Source organism: Bos grunniens, chromosome 7, assembly GCF_055505025.1.
Source record: "Bos grunniens cultivar Pamir isolate PY7600 chromosome 7, Bosgru_T2T1.0, whole genome shotgun sequence".
NCBI lineage: Eukaryota > Metazoa > Chordata > Mammalia > Artiodactyla > Bovidae > Bos > Bos grunniens.
Genome location: NC_141171.1, coordinates 67,970,846 through 67,992,350, shown reverse-complemented (window position 1 = coordinate 67,992,350; position 21,505 = coordinate 67,970,846). Strand labels below are relative to the sequence as shown.

At 39.4% G+C, this 21,505-nt stretch overlaps 1 long non-coding RNA gene across 13 annotated transcripts in view; it reads left to right on the top strand.

The window, feature by feature from the left end:
- Nucleotides 1-21,505, top strand: part of LOC147369756 (uncharacterized) — a 206,507-nt gene that overhangs the window by 132,877 nt on the left and 52,125 nt on the right. Inside the window, exon 5 of one of the 13 annotated variants that reach the window (XR_015167855.1) lies at nucleotides 8,445-9,119. The exons of 11 other annotated variants lie outside the window; for them this stretch is intronic. This is a non-coding gene — a long non-coding RNA (uncharacterized LOC147369756). Of the gene's footprint in view, nucleotides 1-8,444; nucleotides 9,120-21,505 lie in introns of those variants that run through there. One more of the 13 variants, XR_015167849.1, reaches the window with a different exon arrangement.

Below are 21,505 nucleotides of genomic sequence, written 5' to 3'. Positions count from 1 at the left end.
GATATACCAGGCATATGAGTGCCATAATAAATGTTATCAGCTGGGTTGTTTAAAATACTTATTTGTTTAGCTACCTAGCTAGTTACCTGTGCAGGTCTTAGTTATGGCATGCGGGATCTAGTTCCCTGACCAGGGATCAAGCCCAGGCCCCCTGCGTTGGGAGCATGGTCTTAGCCTCTGGACCACCAGGGATGTTGCTATCAGCTGGTTTTTAGATAAAGAATTAATTGCAACTAGAATCTCTCAGAGACTTCTTGCAGGTGGTTTGTTTGAATTTTCACACTGAAACAAAAGAAATACTATGTTCAAATGGGAATGGAAGTGAGGGGAGAGCATTCTAGACTCAGGCTATAGGCGCCAAGGGCAAAGAGGAGGAAAAGGTCAGAGTATGTCTCCAAAACTCAAGTAGACATGTGGGGTGGTATTAGAGACAGAAATAAGGCTGGAAAGTTGGATGCAGATTAAGCATCATGGACTTGGAAGGCCAGAAATGAGCTCTAGGTTTGATTCTGTGTGCAGTGAGCACTTAGGTTTTTGAACTCACTATACTTCCTCCCTCTCCCCACCTGTCCCTCTGTCTTCCTCCCTCAGTCCCTTGTTCTCTCCCATTTCCCACAACCCCTCCTCTCTCCAATCCTTTCCTTTTCACTTAATTGAATCTCCTCTTATCTCTCTCATCTCTGAGGCTCATATGCTTTTGTTGTCTCTGTGATCTCCAGTATTTGTATTCTCTCCTCTCCACAGCTTGCTCTTGTTCCAGTTTTTCCTCTTCGTCTAACACTCCAGCTCCCCTCCTGCTATTAGGTATTTTACTCACTGCTGTCCCCCGTCCCCTTGCTTCTTGCTTGAGACCCTCAGTCTTACCTCCTGCCTCTCACCCTCAATCAGGCTTTCTCTTGCCTTCTATGTTTGTGTCATCTTTATTCCTTTTCACTGCAGCTAGTCTTTCTCTGTGTGGCTAGGGAAATGGAACCTTATTTCCTGACTAATGACCCAAAGGCAAGATCTCTCTCTCTTTTTTTCCCCTGCAGCATCAAATTGAACAATCCCACAGAAAGGCTCTGATTGGCCATATAAGCCTTGGCTTATGTATTGACCCCAGGATCAATTATCGCAGTCAGGGGAATGGGTGCTGACAGTAGTGAAGCTTCTTTTCCGTGCTGAAACCTGTGGCTGGTAGCCCGTCCAGAACCACAGAAACCAGCAAAGGGTGGGTTCCCCAAGGCATCAGTGCTGGACAGACTAGAAACAGCAGATGCTCACTTTGTGATTATTACATTTCCCTTTCACATGTGAGGAAACAGACACCCAGGGTGTCAAATGAGTCTCCTGGTCACAACCATCCCAATCTGAACTGACTTTGAATCTTTTTCTTAATCTCTTCATGATGCCCTCATTCTCTTACTAATTTTAAATGAAGTGTTTGCTACAGTCTTTGTATTGCAAATATAGCCAGTGACTTTTGAATTCAAACCGGTATTTGAATTATAACAGTTGACCTAGACCATTCAAGTATGATCTAAATCAAATCCCTTATGATTATACAGTGGAAGTGAGAAATAGATTTAAGGGCCTAGATCTGATAGATAGAGTGCCTGATGAACTATGGACTGAGGTTTGTGACATTGTACAGGAGACAGGGATCAGGACCATCCCTATGGAAAAGAAATGCAGAAAAGCAAAATGACTGTCTGGGGAGGCCTTACAAATAGCTGGGAAAACAAGAGAAGCGAAAAGCAAAGGAGAAAAGGAAAAATATAAGCATCTGAATGCAGAGTTCCAAAGAATGGCAAGAAGAGATAGGAAAGCCTTCCTCAGTGATCAATGCAAAGAAATAGAGGAAAACAACAGAATGGGAAAGACTAGAGATCTCTTCAAGAAAATTAGAGATACCAAAGGAACATTTCATGCAAAGATGGGCTCGATAAAGGACAGAAATGATATAGACCTAACAGAAGCAGAAGATATTAAGAAGAGGTGGCAAGAACACACAGAAGAATTGTACAAAAAAGATCTTCATGACCCAGATAATCACAATGGTGTGATCACTGACCTAGAGTCAGACATCCTGGAATGTGAAGTCAAGTGGGCCTTAGAAAGCATCACTATGAACAAAGCTAGTGGAGGTGATGGAATTCCAGTTGACCTATTTCAAATCCTGAATGATGATGCTGTGAAAGTGCTGCACTCAATATGCCAGCAAATTTGGAAAACTCAACAGTGGCCACAGGACTGGAAAAGGGCAGTTTTCATTCTGATTGCAAAGAAAGGCAATGCCAAAGAATGCTCAAACTACCACACAATTGCACTCATCTCACATGCTAGTAAAGTAATGCTCAAAATTCTCCAAGCCAGGCTTCAGCAATACGTGAACCGTGAACTTCCAGATGTTCAAGCTCATTTTAGAAAAGGCAGAGGAACCAGAGATCAAATGGCCAACATCTGCTGGATCATGAAAAAAGCAAGAGAGTTCCAGAAAAACATCTATTTCTGCTTTATTGACTATGCCAAAGCCTCTGACTGTGTGGATCACAATAAACTGTGGAAAATTCTGAAAGAGATGGGAATACTAGACCACCTGATCTGCCTCTTGAGAAATCTGTATGCAGGTCAGGAAGCAACAGTTAGAACTGGACATGGAACAACAGACTGGTTCCAAATAGGAAAAGGAGTATGTCAAGGCTGTATATTATCACCCTGCTTATTTAACTTATATGCAGAGTACATCATGAGAAACGCTGGACTGGAAGAAACACAAGCTAGAACCAAGATTGCTGGGAGAAATAACAATAACCTCAGATATGCAGATGACACCACCCTTATGGCAGAAAGTGAAGAGGAACTCAAAAGCCTCTTGATAAAAGTGAAAGTGGAGAGAAAGTGGAGCTTAAAGCTCAACATTCAGAAAACTAAGATCATGGCATCCACTCCCATCACTTCATGGGAAATAGATGGGGAAACAGTGGAAACAGTGTCAGACTTTATTTTTTTGGGCTCCAAAATCACTGCAGATGGTGATTGCAGCCATGAAATTAAAAGACGCTTACTCCTTGGAAGGAAAGTTATGACCAACCTGGATAGCATATTCAAAAGCAGAGACATTACTTTGCCAACAAAGGTTCATCTAGTCAAGGCGATGGTTTTTCCTGTGGTCATGTCTGGATGTGAGAGTTGGACTGTGAAAAAGGCTGAGGGCCGAAGAATTGATGCTTTTGAACTGTGGTGTTGGAGAAGACTCTTGAGAGTCCCTTGGACTGCAAGGACATCCAACTAGTCCATTCTGAAGGAGATCAGCCCTGGGATTTCTTTGGAGGGAATAATGCTGAAGCTGAAACTCCAGTACTTTGGCCACCTCATGTGAAGAGTTGACTCATTGGAAAAGACTCTGATGCTGGGAGGGATTGGGGGCAGGAGGAGAAGGGGACGCCAGAGGATGAGATGGCTGGATGGCATCACTGACTCGATGGACATGAGTCTGAGTGAACTCCGGGAGTTGGTGATGGACAGGGAGGCCTGGCGTGCTGCGATTCATGGGGTCACAAAGAGTCAGACACGACTGAGCGACTGAACTGAACTGACCTGGTCTGTACCCCACCCCTCTCTTTCCTCCACTTGTTTCCTTCCTGTCTCTTTTTTCTAAGAAAACAGCTGAGGAGAGGGGACCCAACTCTTACCTAACTAAATTCTTCAGTGTACATTTTCTTCTTTTAAAGAATAACATTCTAACATTTCCAAATGCTGAATACTTTAGTACTGAAGTATCCACTTGCCAGAATGCCAGAGTCTAGCTGGGAAGCTCAGTGAGAGTTTCTCTGAAGATCAGATGATAGAATAGTTCTCTTTGTTTTTATAAGACTAGAGAGTGATGCCCCAGGCTGAGCATCCTAATGTCTAGGTAAATATGCAGTACCATATTATTTTAAATCAGGATTAAAGCTTTAAGCAGACATGGCATGTGTCAAAACAGAAAACACCAGTTAACATCCAGGACATAGGGAAAAGTGCCTTTGGTAAACTATAATTTCTTTCTACATTAGGGAAGAGGTATGTTGCTCTTCTCTAATTTAATGTCTTTAATGGATTTCTTTCTAAATGTAAAAGTAATAATTGCACATTTGAAAAAGTTTGTGAAAGTATAAAACAGTGAATTAAAAAGAAAAACACAAAGAGCTTGAGGGATCTTTCTAGGCCTTTTTTTTTTCCTGTTAATGTGTTTACATGGTTCAAAATGTCAGTTCAGTTCAGTCGCTCATTTGTGTCTCTTTGCGACCTGATGGACTGCAGCACACCAGGCTTCCCTGTCCATCACCAACTCCCAGAGCTTGCTCAAACTCATGTCCATCGAGTCAGTGATGCCATCCAACCATCTCATCCTCTGTCAGTCGCTTTTCCTCCTGCCTTCAATCTTTCCCAGCATCAGGGTCTTTTCCAAGGAGTCACTTCTTCACATCAGGTGGCCAAAGTACTGGAGCTTTGGCTTCAGTATCAGTCCTTTCATTGAATATTCAGGGTTGATTTCATTTAGGATTGACTGGTTTGATCTCCTTGCTCTCTAAGGGACTCTCAAGAATCTTTTCCAACACCACAGTTCGAAAGCATCAATTCTTAAGCGCTTAGCTTTCTTTATGGTCCAACTCTCACATCCACACATGACTACTGAAAAATCATAGCTTTGGTTAGACAGATCTTTGTCAGGAAAGTAATGTCTCTGCTTTTTAATATGCTGTCTAAGTTGGTCATAGCTTTTTCCCCAAGGAGCAAGCAACTTTTAATTTTATGGCTGCAGTCACCATCTGCAGTGGTGATTTTGGAGTTCAAGAAAATAAAGTCTCTCACTGTTTCCATTGTTTCCCCATCTATTTGCCATGAAGTGATGAGACCAGATGGCATGATCTTCGTTTTTTGAATGTTGAGTTTTAAGCCAGCTTTTTCACTCTCCTCTTTCACTTTCATCAAGAGGCTCTTTAGTTCCTCTTCACTTTCTGCCATAAGGGTGGTGTCATTAGCACATCTGAAGTTATTGGTATTTCTCCTGGCAATCTTGATTCCAGCTTGTGCTTCTTCCAGCCCAGCGTTTCTCATGATGTACTTTGCATCTAAGTTAAATAAGCAGGGTGATAACATACAACCCTGACAGACTCCTTTCCAAATTTGGAACCAGATGTTGTTTCATGTCCAGCTCTAACTGTTGCTTCCTGACCTGCATACAGATTTCTCAGGATGCAGGTTGGGTGGTCTGAAATTCCTATCTCTTTAAGAATTTCCTACAGTTAGTTGTGATCCACATAGTCAAAGGCTTTGGTATAGTCAATAAAGCAGAAGTAGATGTTTCTCTGGAATTCTATTGTTTTTTCTATGATCCAACATAAATATATAGAAGTTCTCAGTTCATGTACTGTTGAAGCCTGCTGCTGCTGCTAAGTCGCTTCAGTCGTGTCCGACTCTGCGTGACCCCATAGATGGCAGCCCACCAGGCTCTCCCATCCCTGGGATTCTCCAGGCAAGAACACTGGAGTGGGTTGCTATTTCCTTCTCCGCATGTTTTTCAGTTAATTTTACATATACATTTCTACAGTTGCTACTGTTTCAGGTCATTCACATTCTTAGAAAACATGTTTTTTAGTTATCATATAGAGTATTGTAATGTATTTGCACCATGATAATGTATTATTTCCCTGATGCTCAATCTTGATATGGTTTCTAGCTTCTCTCAATCATAGGCTGCCACTGACAGGCTCTCACTTTAGGACTAAATATAGTGCATTTTCTCTGTGAGTTATGGTTTATTTCCTACTTCCATGCTAGGCTTGTATAGTAGGCATAGATTCTCGAGTACAGTTTTCTAAAGAATAGTTTAAAGAAGGTATTTATTAAACTCTAATTCCAACTCTATGGCCATGTTCCTCTGATGCTGACAAAAACAGGGGAACTTTAAAATTAACACATTACTGACAAAGGGGAACTTTGTTGCCGACTTTGCTCTAAAGGTCAGAGGCTTATGCAAAAATAACCATCCAGATTTATCGCATCTTACATTTTAATATATTGCTTTAGCTATTTTGTTTTTGTTTTTTGTTTGTTTAAGAAGCTCAAACATATGAATACAGTTCAAACTCACTTTCACCCCCTCTCTGCCCTGACAGAATTAAACACAATCCTAAAGTTGGTGAGAATCCTTCCTATCCAATTATCCATATTTTTATCCTTTTAAAAAACATATGCAGGCATTAAAAATGGAAAATAATATTCTTTAGTGTACTTAAATTTTTTTCACTATAACCAACTTGTATTTATCATCCTTGTTTTTCTGCTCAATTGTTTTGGAATGTTTAATTAAGGACTTATCATTTTAACTGCTGTGTGATATTCTCATTGTATAAAGATACTGTGGTTTGTGTACTCATTGATTTATTGACAGATCGTTAGATTTTTCTCTTCTGCTTCCCTACTAAGCATGGCAAACCCATGCTTAACAACTGTCTTCATGCGTGTCTTATTTTGGTGGGTACCGTTTTCTCTTGGTTGCGTACCTAGCAGTGCATTTGCCATGTTAAAGGGCAGGCATGTTTACAGCCTTATGATCTTCACTGAGAGCTTGCTCCCCGAGGTGATTATATCACATTACTTCCTACTGCCTGTGTGTGAGAACTCATCCTCGTTCACCGCTGTTATTGTCAGATTTCCTGCTTTCAGCTGGTCTGAGAAGCATGGATGCTCTGTATTTGCATATTGCATTTGCATTTCCTGTGTTACTGGTGTGGCGCAGCATCTTGTCCTATATGTACTGGTCTTTAGAAGGCTCTTGTTCAGTGCATTTCCTTTGCTTGCCCCCTGTTTACTTTCTGTTGGGTTGTCTTTTACCTTTTATGAGTTGTTCACATAGTCTTGCTGCCAGTTGAGTTAAATGCTTTTTAAATCTCTCTTTTCAGTCTGTGACTTGTACTTTTACCTTATCGAATTATTTGTTGTATAGAAGTTTTAGTTTTTCAACAAATCAAATTTGCAAGGTTTTTTTTTTTTTGGTTACCATTATCTAAGAAGTCCTTTCTGTCCTGTTAAAAGAAAACCATATTCTGATAGGTTCTGCTAAAAGTTTTAAGGTTTGCTGCTCCCATTTAGATTTTCATCCATTTAAAATATATTTCAGGAAATGTTCTGTGGTATAAATACAATTTGATTCTATTTTTCCATATGGGAAAAATTTCCCCAATATCATTTATGAAATACACCATTTCTTCCACCAGTTTGCAATGCCACTTCTGCCATTGTCCAATTTTTCATTTATGTATGCATTTGCTTCTGGGTTCTCTAGTCTGTTCCTCTGGACTGTTTGCCTATCTCTGTTTCAACACAGCATGATTTTAATCATTGTAGTTTCATAGCAACTTTCTCTGCTAGGACGAGTTCTTCTAACTTATTATTCTTGAAGATTGTTGTAGATATTCTTGACTCATTAATCTTCTATAGATTTTACAATCACCTTATCAAGTTGCATGAGAAACTCTAGGATTTTAATCAAAATTGCATTGAAAATTAATGTATTAGTTTGGGAAAAATAGACTTTTTAATGATAGTGAATCTACCCATGTACTAATAGGGAATATCTTTCCATTTACTCAAAAATCTTATATTCTATAATAACATTTGGTAATTTTCTTCAGATAGAATCAATATAGTTTTGGTGAGATTTATATTTAAGTACTTCACAGATCTTGTTACTAGGCTAAATGGGGGTAGTTCATCCTATTATATTTTCTGATTGTCTTTTGCTAATATATTGAACATTCTTCATTTTTATTTTGTAATCATGTATCCAGGAAATGTGCTGATCTCTCTTATTGACTTTATCACAAAGTTATGTTTAAATTAGCTTTCTGAATCTATTAGATAACCAAATGGTCTCTTTCTTTCTTTCCTCTGTCTTTTCCAGATAGCATGGTAAGCTACATTAATTCTTTTTAGATGTTAAAACATTTTTGCATAACCAGAATTAACTCGATCTGATCTTGATATTTGCCTTTTCATTTAATTACTAGAATCAACTTGCATTTTTAAATTGTGGTATACAATGTAAAATTCATTTAAACCATTTTAAAATGTGCAAGTTACGGGGGAAAACACCAATCTGTTTTCCCTACAGGCTGCACCATTTTACCTTTCCTTTGAGCTATGTATGAAGGTACCAGGATCTTCACAACTTCACTCACACCTCTTGTTTTCTATTTCTTTGAGCATAGTTATTCTAGTGGGTGTGACATAATATTTCATGGTGGTTTTATTTTGCATATTCTTAATGACCATGATGTTGAGCATCTTCTTATGTGCTTATTGGTAATTTTATTATTTCCCTGGAGAAATGTCTATTCAAGTGTTTGCTCATTTTTAAATAAGGCTGGTGGTCTGTTCTTGAGCTGTAGGTTTTCTTTATATATTCTGGATACTAGGCCCTTTTTTGCAGCCAACGATGGAGAAGCTCTATACAGTCAACCAAAACAAGACCAGGAGCTGACTGTGGCTCAGATCATGAACTCTTTATTGCCAAATTCAGACTGAAATTGAAGAAAGTAGGGAAAACCACTAGACCATTCAGGTATGACCTAAACCAGATCCCTTATGATTATACAGTGGAAGTGAGAAATAGATTTAAGGGCCTAGATCTGATAGATAGAGTGCGTGATGAACTATGGAATGTTTGTGACATTGTACAGGAGACAGGGATCAAGACCATCCCCATGGAAAAGAAATGCAAAAAAGCAAAATGGCTGTCTGAGGAGGCCTTACAAATAGCTGTGAAAAGAAGAGAAGCGAAAAGCAAAGGTGAAAAGGAAAGATATAAACATCTGGATGCAGAGTTCCAAAGAATAGCAAGGAGAGATAAGAAAGCCTTCTTCAGCGATCAGTGCAAAGAAATAGAGGAAAAAACAGAATGGGAAAGACTAGAGAGCTCTTCAAGAAAATCAGAGATACCAAGGGAACATTTCATGCAAAGATGGACTCGATAAAGGACAGAAATGGTATGGACCTAACAGAAGCAGAAGATATTAAGAAGGGGTGGAAAGAGTACACAGAAGAACTGTACAAAAAACATCTTTATGACCCAGATAATCACGATGGTGTGATCACTGACCTAGAGCCAGACATCCTGGAATATGAAGTCAAGTGGGCCTTAGAAAGCATCACTATGAACAAAGCTAGTGGAGGTGATGGAATTCCAGTTGAGCTATTCCAAATCCTGAAAGATGATGCTGTGAAAGTGCTACACTCAATATGCCAGCAAATTTGGAAAACTCAGCAGTGGCCACAGGACTGGAAAAGGTCAGTTTTCATTCCAATCCCACAGAAAGGCAATGCCAAAGAATGCTCAAACTACTGCACAATTGCATTCATCTCACAGACTAGTAAAGTGGTGCTCAAAATCCTCCAAGCCAGGCTTCAACAATACATGAACTGTGAACTTCCAGATGTTCAAGCTCATTTTAGAAAAGGCAGAGGAACCAGAGATCAAATTGCCAACATCTTCTGGATCATGGAAAAAGCAAGAGAGTTCCAGAAAAACATCTATTTCTGCTTTATTGGCTATGCCAAAGCCTCTGACTGTGTGGATCACAATAAATTGTGGAAAATTCTGAAAGAGATGGGAATACCAGACCACCCAACCTGCCTCTTGAGAAATCTGCATGCAGGTCAGGAAGCAACAGTTAGAACTGGACATGGAACAACAGACTGGTTCCAAATAGGAAAAGGAGTACGTCAAGGCTGTATATTATCACCTTGCTTATTTAACTTATATGCAGAGTACATCATGAGAAACGCTGGACTGGAAGAAACACAAGCTGAAATCAAGACTGCCGGGAGAAATATCAATCACCTCAAATATGCAGATGACACCACCCTTATGGCAGAAAGTGAAGAGGAACTCAAAAGCCTCTTGATGAAAGTGAAAGTAGAGAGTGAAAAGTTGGCTTAAAGCTCAACATTCAGAAAATGAAGATCATGGCATCCGGTCCCATCACTTCATGGGAAATAGATGGGGAAACAGTGGAAATAGTGTCAGACTTTATTTTTTTGGGCTCCAAAATCACTGCAGATGGTCACTGCAGCCATGAAATTAAAAGACGCTTACTCCTTGGAAGGAAAGTTATGACCAACCTAGATAGCATATTCAAAAGCAGAGACATTACTTTGCCAACAAAGGTCTGTCTCCTCAAGGCTATGGTTTTTCCTGTGGTCATGTATGGATGTGAGAGTTGGACTGTGAAGAAGGCTGAGGGCTGAAGAATTGATGCCTTTGAACTGTGGTGTTGGAGAAGACTCTTGAGAGTCCCTTGGACTGCAAGGAGATCCAACCAGTCCATTCTGAAGGAGATCAGCCCTGGGATTTCTTTGGAAGGAATGATGCTAAAGCTGAAACTCCAGTACTTTGGCCACCTCATGCGAAGAGTTGACTCACTGGAAAAGACTGTGATGCTGGGAGGGATTGGGGGCAGGAGGAGAAGGGGACGCCAGAGGATGAGATGGCTGGATGGCATCACTGACTTGATGGACGTGAATCTGAGTGAACTCCGGAGTTGGTGATGGACAGGGAGGCCTGGCGTGCTGCAATTCATGGGGTCGCGAAGAGTCGGACATGACTGAGCGACTGAACTGAACCAGTTATGCAGTTTTTTTTTTTTTTTTCTGTTTGGATTGTCTTACCACTTTCTTGATAGTGACCTTTCAAATTATGTTTTTAACTTCGATGAAGCTTAATTTATCTGCTTTTTTTTTTTTTTTTGGTTGTTGTTGCTTATGCTTCTGGTGGCATAGAATTGGAAACATTTTGTTAAGAATTTTTTCATGTATCATCATGAAAGAGATTGGTCTGTAGTTATTTTTCTTGTAAAGTCCTTGTTGCACTTTGGAAATAGGTTGTTCTGGCCCTACACACAAAAAAGTGAAAGTACCTTCCTATCATTAACATTTTCTAGACGATTTTGCAAAATACTGCAGTTAGCTATTGCTTTGATGTTTAGAAGAATTCACTGGTGAAAAATTCTACTGGTGAAAAATTCTGGGCCTTGAGAATTCTAGGAAGTTTCAAATAATGAATTCAATCTCTTTAAGATATTTAGTTTCTCAGAATTTTTTTTCTTTTTGTCAGCTTTGGTAAATTGCATTTTTGAGGAATATTCCATTTTACCGAGATAGTCAAATTTATTGGTATAAATTCATTTATAATATCCTCTTGTGAACTTTCTCATGCCTGGAGACTCTGTAATAATAACCTATTTTTCTTTAAATATTGTTCATTTGTGTTTTCTCTCTTTCTTCCTTGATGGATTTTGTAAGGGGTTATCAGTTTATTGACCTTTTCAGAGAAAAAACTTCTCTGATTTTTTCTGTGTATGTTTGGGTCTATTTTTTTGATTTCTGTTTCTATATTTCTTTCTTAAGTTTGATTTGCTTTTCTTATTCTAACTTCTTAAGGTATATCTCTTGTTTTCTATTACATACCATTAAGACCATACATTTCCATATAAACACTATTTTACCTATAGCCAACCACCCTCAAACTTGTTTAAATCATAATTTTATTGAAAGATAAATCACAAAGCACAAGATTCACACTTTTGAAGTGTACAGTTTTGTAGCTTTTAGTACATTCACAGAATTGTGCAATCATCACCACCATCTAATTCCATAATATTTTAATTACCTCAAAAAGAAATCCCATGTACATCAGTGATCTCTCTTCTTTCTCCATTTCACTGACCTCTATCAACCATGGACTAACTTCTGCTTTTATAGATTTGCCTATTTTTGACATCTCGTATAAATGGAATCGTGATTTTTGGCCTTTTGTGTCTTGCTTCTTTCATTTATTATAATGTTTTCATCATTCATATATGTTGTAACTTGTATCAGTAATTCATTCTGTTTTATTGTCAAATACTATTCCATTATAGAATATGTTCTACATACTTTAAGAAACTACCAAAGTATCAATACTTTCCAAGGTGCCGTCCCACCAGCAATTTCCCCACATCATTACAAACACTTGGTTTTGTCTATTTATTAAAGCCATTCTATTAGGTGTGACAAGGTATTTCATAGTAGGTTTTGGTATACATTTCCCTAATGACTAATTAAACTGAACATCTTTTCTAGTACTTACCGTTCATTTTTATATCCTGTTTGGAGAAATGTTTATTTGAATCCTTTAGCCATTTTATCGGAGAAGGCAATGGCACCCCACTCCAGTACTCTTGCCTGGAAAATCCCATGGACGGAGGAGCCTTGTAGGCTGCAGTTCATGGGGTTGCTAAGAGTCGGGCACGACTGAGCGACTTCACTTTCACTTTTCACTTTCATGCATTGGAGAAGGAAATGGCACCCCACTCCAGTGTTCTTGCCTGGAGAATTCCAGGGACGGTGGAGCCTGGTGGGCTGCCGTCTATGGGGTCACAGAGAGTCGGACACGACTGAAGCGACTTAGCAGCAGCAGCAGCAGCATGGTAACTTTTATTATTCTATGAGTTCATCGTTCGGTAGTTTTTCTAGAGGTCTTCTAGAGGGTTTCCCATCATCCTATATGTGTGTGTATATACATCCAATACAGTGTGTGTGCAAATTAATTTTTTTCCTGCTCTATATCTAATGATTTAACTGAATGTACCATTTTATCTTGATAATCACATCCCTTGAGTTCAAGTTTCCCTTGAACTTTTAATGATACAAGCTGGTGGTAATTTATTCATTGTTATCTTCTTGTGGGTAATAACACTTTTCCCTTTCTCAGATAGCCTTTAAGATTTTGTCTTTATACATAATTTTGGCACTTTTATTTAAATATGTCTATTTATAAATTTATTTTTATTTATAAATAAATAAAAATTTGTGCAGTACTCTATATATTAAAATTGATAACTCTTGCTTATCTTTTTTTTTCTAGAAAATCTTTAGTATATCTCTTTAAATATTCCTTCTCTAACATATCTTTTATTTTTCTGACATTTCAATTAGACATATACTGGTACCTCTGTACCTAATCTCCATCTCTCTTAATACTCTAAGAGTTCTTCCTTTTCATGCTGCAGTCTATTTAATACTAATGTTCAATTTACTAATTCCCTTTTCGACAGAGTTTATCTTTTCCATTAACTGTTTATTTCAGTCAGTGGCTACTTTTTATTTCCAAAAGTTCTACCTGATACCTTCATAGAAGTTTTTTCTTTTTCTGCTTCATATCTGTTTTCCCATTTTAAAGATGCTTTTGAAGATTAACTACTTAAACATCTTTTCCAGATGATTCTATAACATTAGTTCATCTGGATTGAATTTTTTAAGCTGTTGCCTTATTGCTTGCCCATTTAGTATTCTATGCATGAGCTAAGTTTCTTCAGTAGCATCCTGACTCTTTGCAACCCCATGGATGGCAGCCCACCAGCCTCCTCTGTCCAAGGAATTCTCCAAACCAGAATACTGGAGTGGGTTGCCATTTCCTACTCCAGGGCATTTTCCTGACCCAAGGATCGAACCCACGTCTCTTATGTCTCCTGCTTTGGAAGGTGGGTTTTTCACCACTAGCGCTACCTGGGTAGCCAGTTTCACTTATATATTTTGGATTTCCCACCACTGCCCTTAGCTTCAGATTTATGTTTTGATGGCTTTCTTTGACTGAAAATTTTATTTTTAAAATCTAAGTTGTCTAGAGCCTTCAAAAGTCCTGAATATAGAAAAACTAAGTTTTACATTACTTTCCAAGTCTTCTCCCCCAGAGCAACATCAGGGAAATTTTGGGCACTTCTAGATGCTGGTAATGAGGCTTTATCTATTCTCTCTGTTCTGTAGGCAGGAAGTTTCATTACCTGTTGTGCAGGCAGCGGTCAACTGTAAGCATTTTCCCTTCCTTGGGCATTCTGCCTTCCTTAATTTTAAGCAGTGGGGATATTGCCCACAGACAACCTCTGTTCCTGGGCATTAAGAATTCAAAAGCTTTAGTCTCACAGTCTTTGAATTTTTATCAGTTTCTGCTTTATATTATGTTTATCTTCTTTTTAGAGACCATCTTACCACTTGAAAAGTATTTAGAACAGAGTGTGGGCATTAAAATGTAAGCTCATTACATTATCTTGACTGGATGTGGAAGCATAGGAATCTTTGCTGAAGTGGGGGATTCTGGTCCCTGGATTCCAGCCTCCAATCTCTGGTATGGCATAACATGTTTCTGGAAATTTTGGTTGCTCCCTGGCATGGTGTGGTGCAAATTGTCTGCTACTACTGACCTCTGTCTCCTTATTAACCTCACAGGTTTTCTGTACTCACCCTTCTTGTTAGCCTCAAAGGCACCCCCTTGTACACTTTTTTTTTTATTACAAACCTTGAAGGTCAGTCAAGGAACCCATCCTTAGTAGCTAAAAAATAGCATTCTTTCCTGGAGGGAAGGATACTATTCAGACTCTTCCAGCAGGTAAAAAGGTAAAAGATAGCAATTATGTTCCATATGTCTCATTCACAGAAGAAACTGAAGAAGAACAAAGTATTTTAATGTTCAGTCTTTTTAAGTAATGAAATTAACTGCCTGCTTCACTTTTCTAAGAACTTCTGTTTCCTCTGCTGAGGTGCCCTTCTGTTAGTTCTTTGTGTGCCTAACTTCTTATCAAATCTCAGCTCAGATGTCACCATCCACAGTGAGGACTTTAATTCTATTACTATATTATGTAATAGGAATCGATTGTAAAATATCTGGAAATTATCTATATTGTATATTTTTGCATTGCCCCTTCCCCCTAGACTATAAATTCCATGATGATGGAGGCATGTCTGCCTTGTTTATTTTAATCCTCAAACACTCTGAAGCATGGCCAGCACTCAACACATGTTCTTTAAATACTTGGTAAATGAATGGGTGGGCTGATCCTGTTCCATTCAGAACTGGTCACAGTTGAGAAATAGTATACAGAGCACTTGTCTAACTCAATGAAACTAAGCCATGCCCGTGGGGCAACCCAAGATGGGTGGGTCATGGTGGAGAGATCTGACAGAATGTGGTCCACTGGAGAAGGGAATGGAAAACCACTTCAGTATTCTTGCCTTGAGAACCCCATGAACAGTATGAAAAGGCAAAATGAGAGGATACTGAAAGGGGAACTCCCCAGGTCAGTAGGTGCCCAATATGCTACTGGAGATCAGTGGAGAAATAACTCCAGAAAGAATGAAGGGATGGAGCCAAAGCAAAAAGAATACCCAGCCAGTCCATTCTGAAGGAGACCAGCCCTGGGATTTCTTTGGAAGGAATGATGCTAAAGCTGAAATTCCAGTACTTTGGCCACCTCATGCGAAGAGTTGACTCATTGGAAAAGACTCTGATGCTGGGAGGGATTGGGGGCAAGAGGAGAAGGGGATGACAGAGGATGAGATGGCTGGATGGCATCACTGACTCGATGGATGTGAGTCTGAGTGAACTCCGGGAGTTGGTGATGGACAGGGAGGCCTGGCGTGCTGCGATTCATGGGGTCGCGAAGAGTCGGACACGACTGAGTGACTGATCTGATCTGATCTGATACAGAGCACTATGTGAAATTACCCAATGGGAGGGCTAGTGGAGATCAGTGGACACCTCCATTTTACAGGCTCAAGGCTTATCACAGTCACAAATAGCTAACTGCTGGCCAGAAAGGAAACAAGGTTGATTTGCCACATTCTGAAGGAGCAGTGGCACTTGGGCCTGGAACCCCCTTTATGCGGTTGGTGCTCAGTAAATAGAAATGCACTGAAGAGACTCTAGATCTTCCTCTGCTGGGCATATACACTGGATAGTCACTAAGTCCCCATTGTGCCCTAGTTTATAAAGTTATTGTGACAATTAAGGGGGATAATTTAAAAGGATTATTTGGCAATTCATATGAAGACCCTGTTTGGGCAGAGGCAGGAAAAGCACAAAAGAAAGGTCACTGCCTTTTTGCCAGCTGTGCTCATTGTATAAACAAAGAAAGATTGCTGGATATCCAAAGCAAAACAAGACCCAAAGGAAGACTCAAAAGAAAGAAAGTAGGAGGCAAGGATGCTGGTATAAACTTACCGTCCTGGTAAAAGAGTTGGTTGTGGGTGCCTTTCTGTTTCTCTGTGGAAATGTTTTTATAACTATCAGAATCTCGATAGATCTGTCAGAGGAATAAAATCAGTAATGCAAATTTTGAAACGTATGTCAGAGATCTTTCTGAGATACTGTGAAATCACTAAATGTTCATCAAAATGGAAGATAAAGATGGAGTTATGAGCCCTCTGGCTTAATTTATCCATTATTTATTGGTGAAGTTCATATTTTCTGGAGTCATGTGGATGTCATGGGGCAGGCTGGATGCCTGAGCCACATGGGGTTCTAGAAGGAAATTGGACAGGTAATTGGGTGATGTGCAGCCACCATCACAGTCTTAGAGTATGGACTCAGAACTGCATGGAGTCAGAATGAAGAAATAGTCACTGGAAAGCTGACTGATTTGACCACTAGGAGGTCAGTGGTGACCTTTTTAGAGATCAGTATAATTAGACCGAAAGACAAAAATTGTTGTTGTTCAGTTGCTAAGTCATGTCTGACTCTTAGTGACCCCATGGACTGCAGCACATCAGGCTTCCCTGTCCTTGAGCATCTCCCAGAGTTTGCTCAAACTCATGTCCATTGAGTCAGTGATACCATCCAACCATCTCATCCTCTTTCTTCCCCTTCTCCTCCTGCCTTCAATCTTTCCCAACATTATAGTCTTTTTCAATGAGTTGGCTCTTTGAATCAGGTGGCCAAAGTACTAGAGCTTTACCTTCAGCATCAGTCCTTCCAATGAATATTCAGGATTGATTTCATTTAGAATTGACTGGTTTGATACCCTTGCTGTCCAAGGGACTTTCAAGAGTCTTTTCCAGCACTACGGTTCAAAAGCATCAGTTCTTTGACACAGCCTTCTTTATACTCCAACTCCCACATCCCTACATGACTACTGGAAAAACATGTTAACACACTGTCTAGTTTTGTCATAGCTTTTCTTCCAAGAAGGAAGTGTCTTAATTTCATGGCTGCAGTTTGTGTACTCACTGACCAGTGAGTTCTCTTGGCAAAACTCTGTTAGCCTTTGCCCTGCTTCATTTTATACTTAAGGTCAAACTTGCCTGTTACTCCAGGTATCTATTGACTTCCTACTTCTGCATTCCAATCCCCTATGATGAAAAGGACATCTTTTTTTGATGTTAGTTTTAGAAGGTCTTGTGTTCAACTTCAGCTTCTTTGGCATTAGTGGTTGGGGCATAGACTTGGATTACTGTGATGCTGAATGGTTTGTCTTGGAAATGAACCAAGTCTGTCATTTTTGAGATTGTACCCAAGTACTGCATTTCAGACTCATTTGTTGACTATGAGGGCTACTCCATTTCTTCTAAGGGATTCTTGCCCACAGTCGTAGATATAACGGTCATGTGAAATAAATTCATACCCATCCATTTTAGTTCACTGATTCCTAAAATGTCAATATTCATTCTTGCCATCTCCTGCTTGACCACATCCAGTTGACCTTAATTCATGGACCTGACATTCCAGGATCCTATGCAATATTGTTCTTTGTAGCATTGGACTACTTTCACACAGACACATCCACAACTGAGCATTGTTTCTGCTCTGGCCCGACCTCTTAATTCTTTTGGGAGCTATTTCTCTGCTCTTCCTCAGTAGCATATTGGACACCTACTAACCTGGGGGACTTATCTTCTGGTGTCATGTCTTTTTGCCTTTTCATATTGTTCTTGGGGTTCTCGAGGCAACAGTACTGAAGTGGTTTGCATTGCCTTCTCCAGTGGGCCTAGTTTTGTCAGGATGCTCCCCTATAACCCATCTCTCTTGGGTGGTCCTACATGGCATGACTCATAGCTTCATTGAGTTACACAAGGCTGTAATCCATGTCATCATTTTGGTTATCTGTCTGTGATTGTCATTTTTGTTCTAAAGGCCGTTAGATTGTAGTTCTTGCTTCTTCTGTCTGCCCTCTGATGGTTGAGGATGAGGCTTGTGCAAGCTTCCTGATGGGAGGGACTGGCTATGGGGCAATCTGGGTCTTGCTTTGGTGGGCAGAGTAATGCTCAGCAAATCTGTAATCAAAATTTCTGCTGATGAATGGGGCTGTGCTCCCTCCCTCTTAGTTGTTTGGCCTGAGGCAACCCGGTACTAGAGTCTACAGGCTCTATGATAGGGCTAAAGGCAACCTCCACAAGGACTTATGCCAACATGTGCCTCCCAGGACTGCTGCTGCCAGTATGCCTGTCTCTGAAGCAGGCCACTGCCGACCCACATCTCTGCAGGAGACCCTCAAACACTCAGAGGCAGGTCTGACCCTGTCTCTTTTGGGGTCACTGCTCCTTTCCCCTGGGTTCTGTTGTGCACAAGATTTTGCTTGTGCCCTTCAGGCGTGTCTGTTTCTTTCTAGTCCTGTGAAAGTTCTGTAACCATATCCTGGAGAATATTTGTAAGTGTGAAAGTTGAAGTAGTGAATATAGACTGTTCTCAAGAATTTGGGTGGTAAATTTTCTTGAGGTGACCAGGGTTGAGAGAATACATTTGGATTGTATGTATTGCAGGAGAGATTTGACTATGTTGGCATGCAAAATATAGCAAGACAGGAAAAAAAGGAAGAGGCTCAAGAGAAGAAATATTCTTTTTTTCAAGGAAAAGAGTAAATTATACACACGATGTTAAGGAAAACTACAGAAGAACTGAATGGGGATGAACAAAGTTTTCAGGAACCCATATAATTGAGGTTAGAATTACTGGCATTCTTTATGAGGGAACCTGGTCTTAGACACTGGCCTAGCTCAGACACAGGACTAGTTGACAGCAAAACCAATGCCCTTCCTCCATGTCTATACCCACCATCATATGTTAAACTCTTTTCTTGCTGAGAAGCATAATTTTATTGGCAAATACTCACTTGACTATGGAAGGAAAGATTAAGGAATAAAAACTAGTTGGGTCAGATTATAGAATCTGACAGATAATTCACTTTTAAAATGTAGAGAAGAACCCCTGTGGTAACTGTCTGTAATACTAGAAGTGTTAGTGATTCAGTTGTGTCCAACTTTTTGCGATCCCATGGGCTATAGCCTGCCAGACTCCTCTGTCCATGGAATTCTCCAGGCAAGAGTACTGGAGTGGGATCTTGCCTGGGTCTCATTCATTGCAGGCATATTCTTTACCATCTGAGCCACCAGAGAAGCCCCGTATTACTGGAGAAGGGATTAATTATTGGGATCTGAGGACCTTGGTGGATTACTTATGATGAAGTTTTTTATAAAGAGAAGTCTGATGTTGAAGGAGGAATCATGTGTTGCAGTATCATGGGAACTACGGGAAGTATGTTCTGAAGCCTACAGATCATGGGAGGGATGGATTAAAGATGTACTAAGGCTACATGAAACCACTTGAAATTACGGGCTATAAGGTCTACCTTGACAAAACAATCCTAGAATATCGAGGCAGGAGGAGGTTGAGGGGGAGTTTGAAGGAAGAGAGTAAATGAAGAGAGCAGTGATCAGATGATCAGAAAGAGTCTCCAAGACTGGACTGTATCAATTATCACTCTCACAATTTAAGGTAGCTATAAAGTTCAAGTTGTGGTAGAAGTTTTCCTTGGGTTCCACCTTCAAGTCTCTTGAAAGGGGAAAGGGTTGGATCCTTTCTTACCTGGTCCTTACTTGAAGTCCAGTAGGGGAGCCAAGTTCCTACAACCTTGGTGCCCAAATAGAGCTTAGATGTGTGGTCTGTTCTTTGATGTCAAATCTGTAGTCAAGCTTTGTAACCATCACAGGGCCCAGAAGAACATTTTCAAAGATCTTATGAAAAAATGAGAAAAAGTGAAATGGAAGGTGAGACCACCTTAAATCCCTAGGTGTTCTCTTTGTTCAGAGGTCTTTTCAAATTTGACCTATTGGTTGAGTTGAAAAAATGGACTGAAAATTTTAAGTTAATAATTTTTTGGCAAAAGTTGAAAGAGATTTCTGTTCATTCACTTTACAAAATTAGCAGTTGTAAAGTCATCATGCTTAAAAAAAGTTTAGGAAAACAGAAATATTCAACCGTATTCACATCACCGTAATGTAACTTAAAATTATCAGTGGTTCCTTTTCATCCTTAACAATACATATATATTTATATATATGTATATATTTTTGTATATTGTATATATTTATATATGTATATATATTTGTATATGTGTATGTATATGTTCATATAGTTGTAATTAGTTTTCATGTAATTTTAGGTTTTTTGACTCATTTTATTTTGCCCTATGGTTTCTAAAATTATTTTAACATTTATAATAGTCCATGAATTGAATGTACCATGATTTATTTACCCTATTGTTGGGAAAAAGACAAATTCCAATTTTTTAACAAAAATAAACAACACTGCAGTAAACAATTTTGGCCTGTATGTTTTCCTTCATGTAGATTTTTGGTAGTGTCAAAGTGTGTGTGATTAAATCTGTTTTACAGATAAAGAGCAGATACTAGTCTTTTTTGAAAAGTTTATTATACAAACATAAACACAGGAATGATAACTATACCTACAGTACCACTATCTAAATAAATCACCTTCAGTTTCTTGGAAGTCTTGAGTCAGGTGTATAAATCATTTTACACACTCAACATTGCATCTTGCTTTACTGTAGACTCCTCATAACCCCTTTAAAGATATTCCATCAAGTTGAACCAACCATGGTCTGTTAGTCTTTCCTTTCAACTGGTTAGGTAGTGCTGCTATTTTTTCCCATCTTTAAATCCTATTGCAGTGTTTATTTATCACTGTCACTTAAACAACTTTTTCCTATTTAAATATTGTTGCTTGGAGGAAGATGGGATTACTGGCCCAAATTTATGAAGATTTTTATGACTCATTAAAATATTGGTGAATTACTTTTTGAAAATTTTTGCCAATGTCCACTGCACCAATGTTGAGATATATGTCTCACATTTCCTTTTTGATAGAAAAGGTAGGCAAGTTCTTTTGTTTTTCTTTTATTCTCTGTTATGTCTTCCAATGTTTTAGAAGGAAGAAAGTGTGTATTTTTGTTTGTGTGGATTATCAGTTCAGTCAGTTCAGTTCAGTTGCTCAGTCGTGTCCGACTCTTTGCAACCCCATGGACTGCAGCATGCCAGGCTTCCCTGTCTATCACCAACTCCCGGAGCTTACTCAAATTCATGTCCATTGAGTCAGTGATGCCATCCAACCATCTCATCCTCTGTCATCTCCTTCTCTTCCCACCTTCAATCTTTTCTGGCATCAGGGTCTTTTCCAAGGAGTCAGTTCTTCTCATCAGGTGGCCAAAGTATTGGAGCTTCAGCTTCAGTATCAGTCCTTCCAATGAACACCCAGGACTGATTTACTTTAGGATGGACTGGTTTGATCTCCTTGCTGTCCAAGGGACTCTCAAGAGTCTTCTCCAACACCACAGTTCAAAAGCATCAATTCTTTGGTGCTCAGCTTTCTTTATAG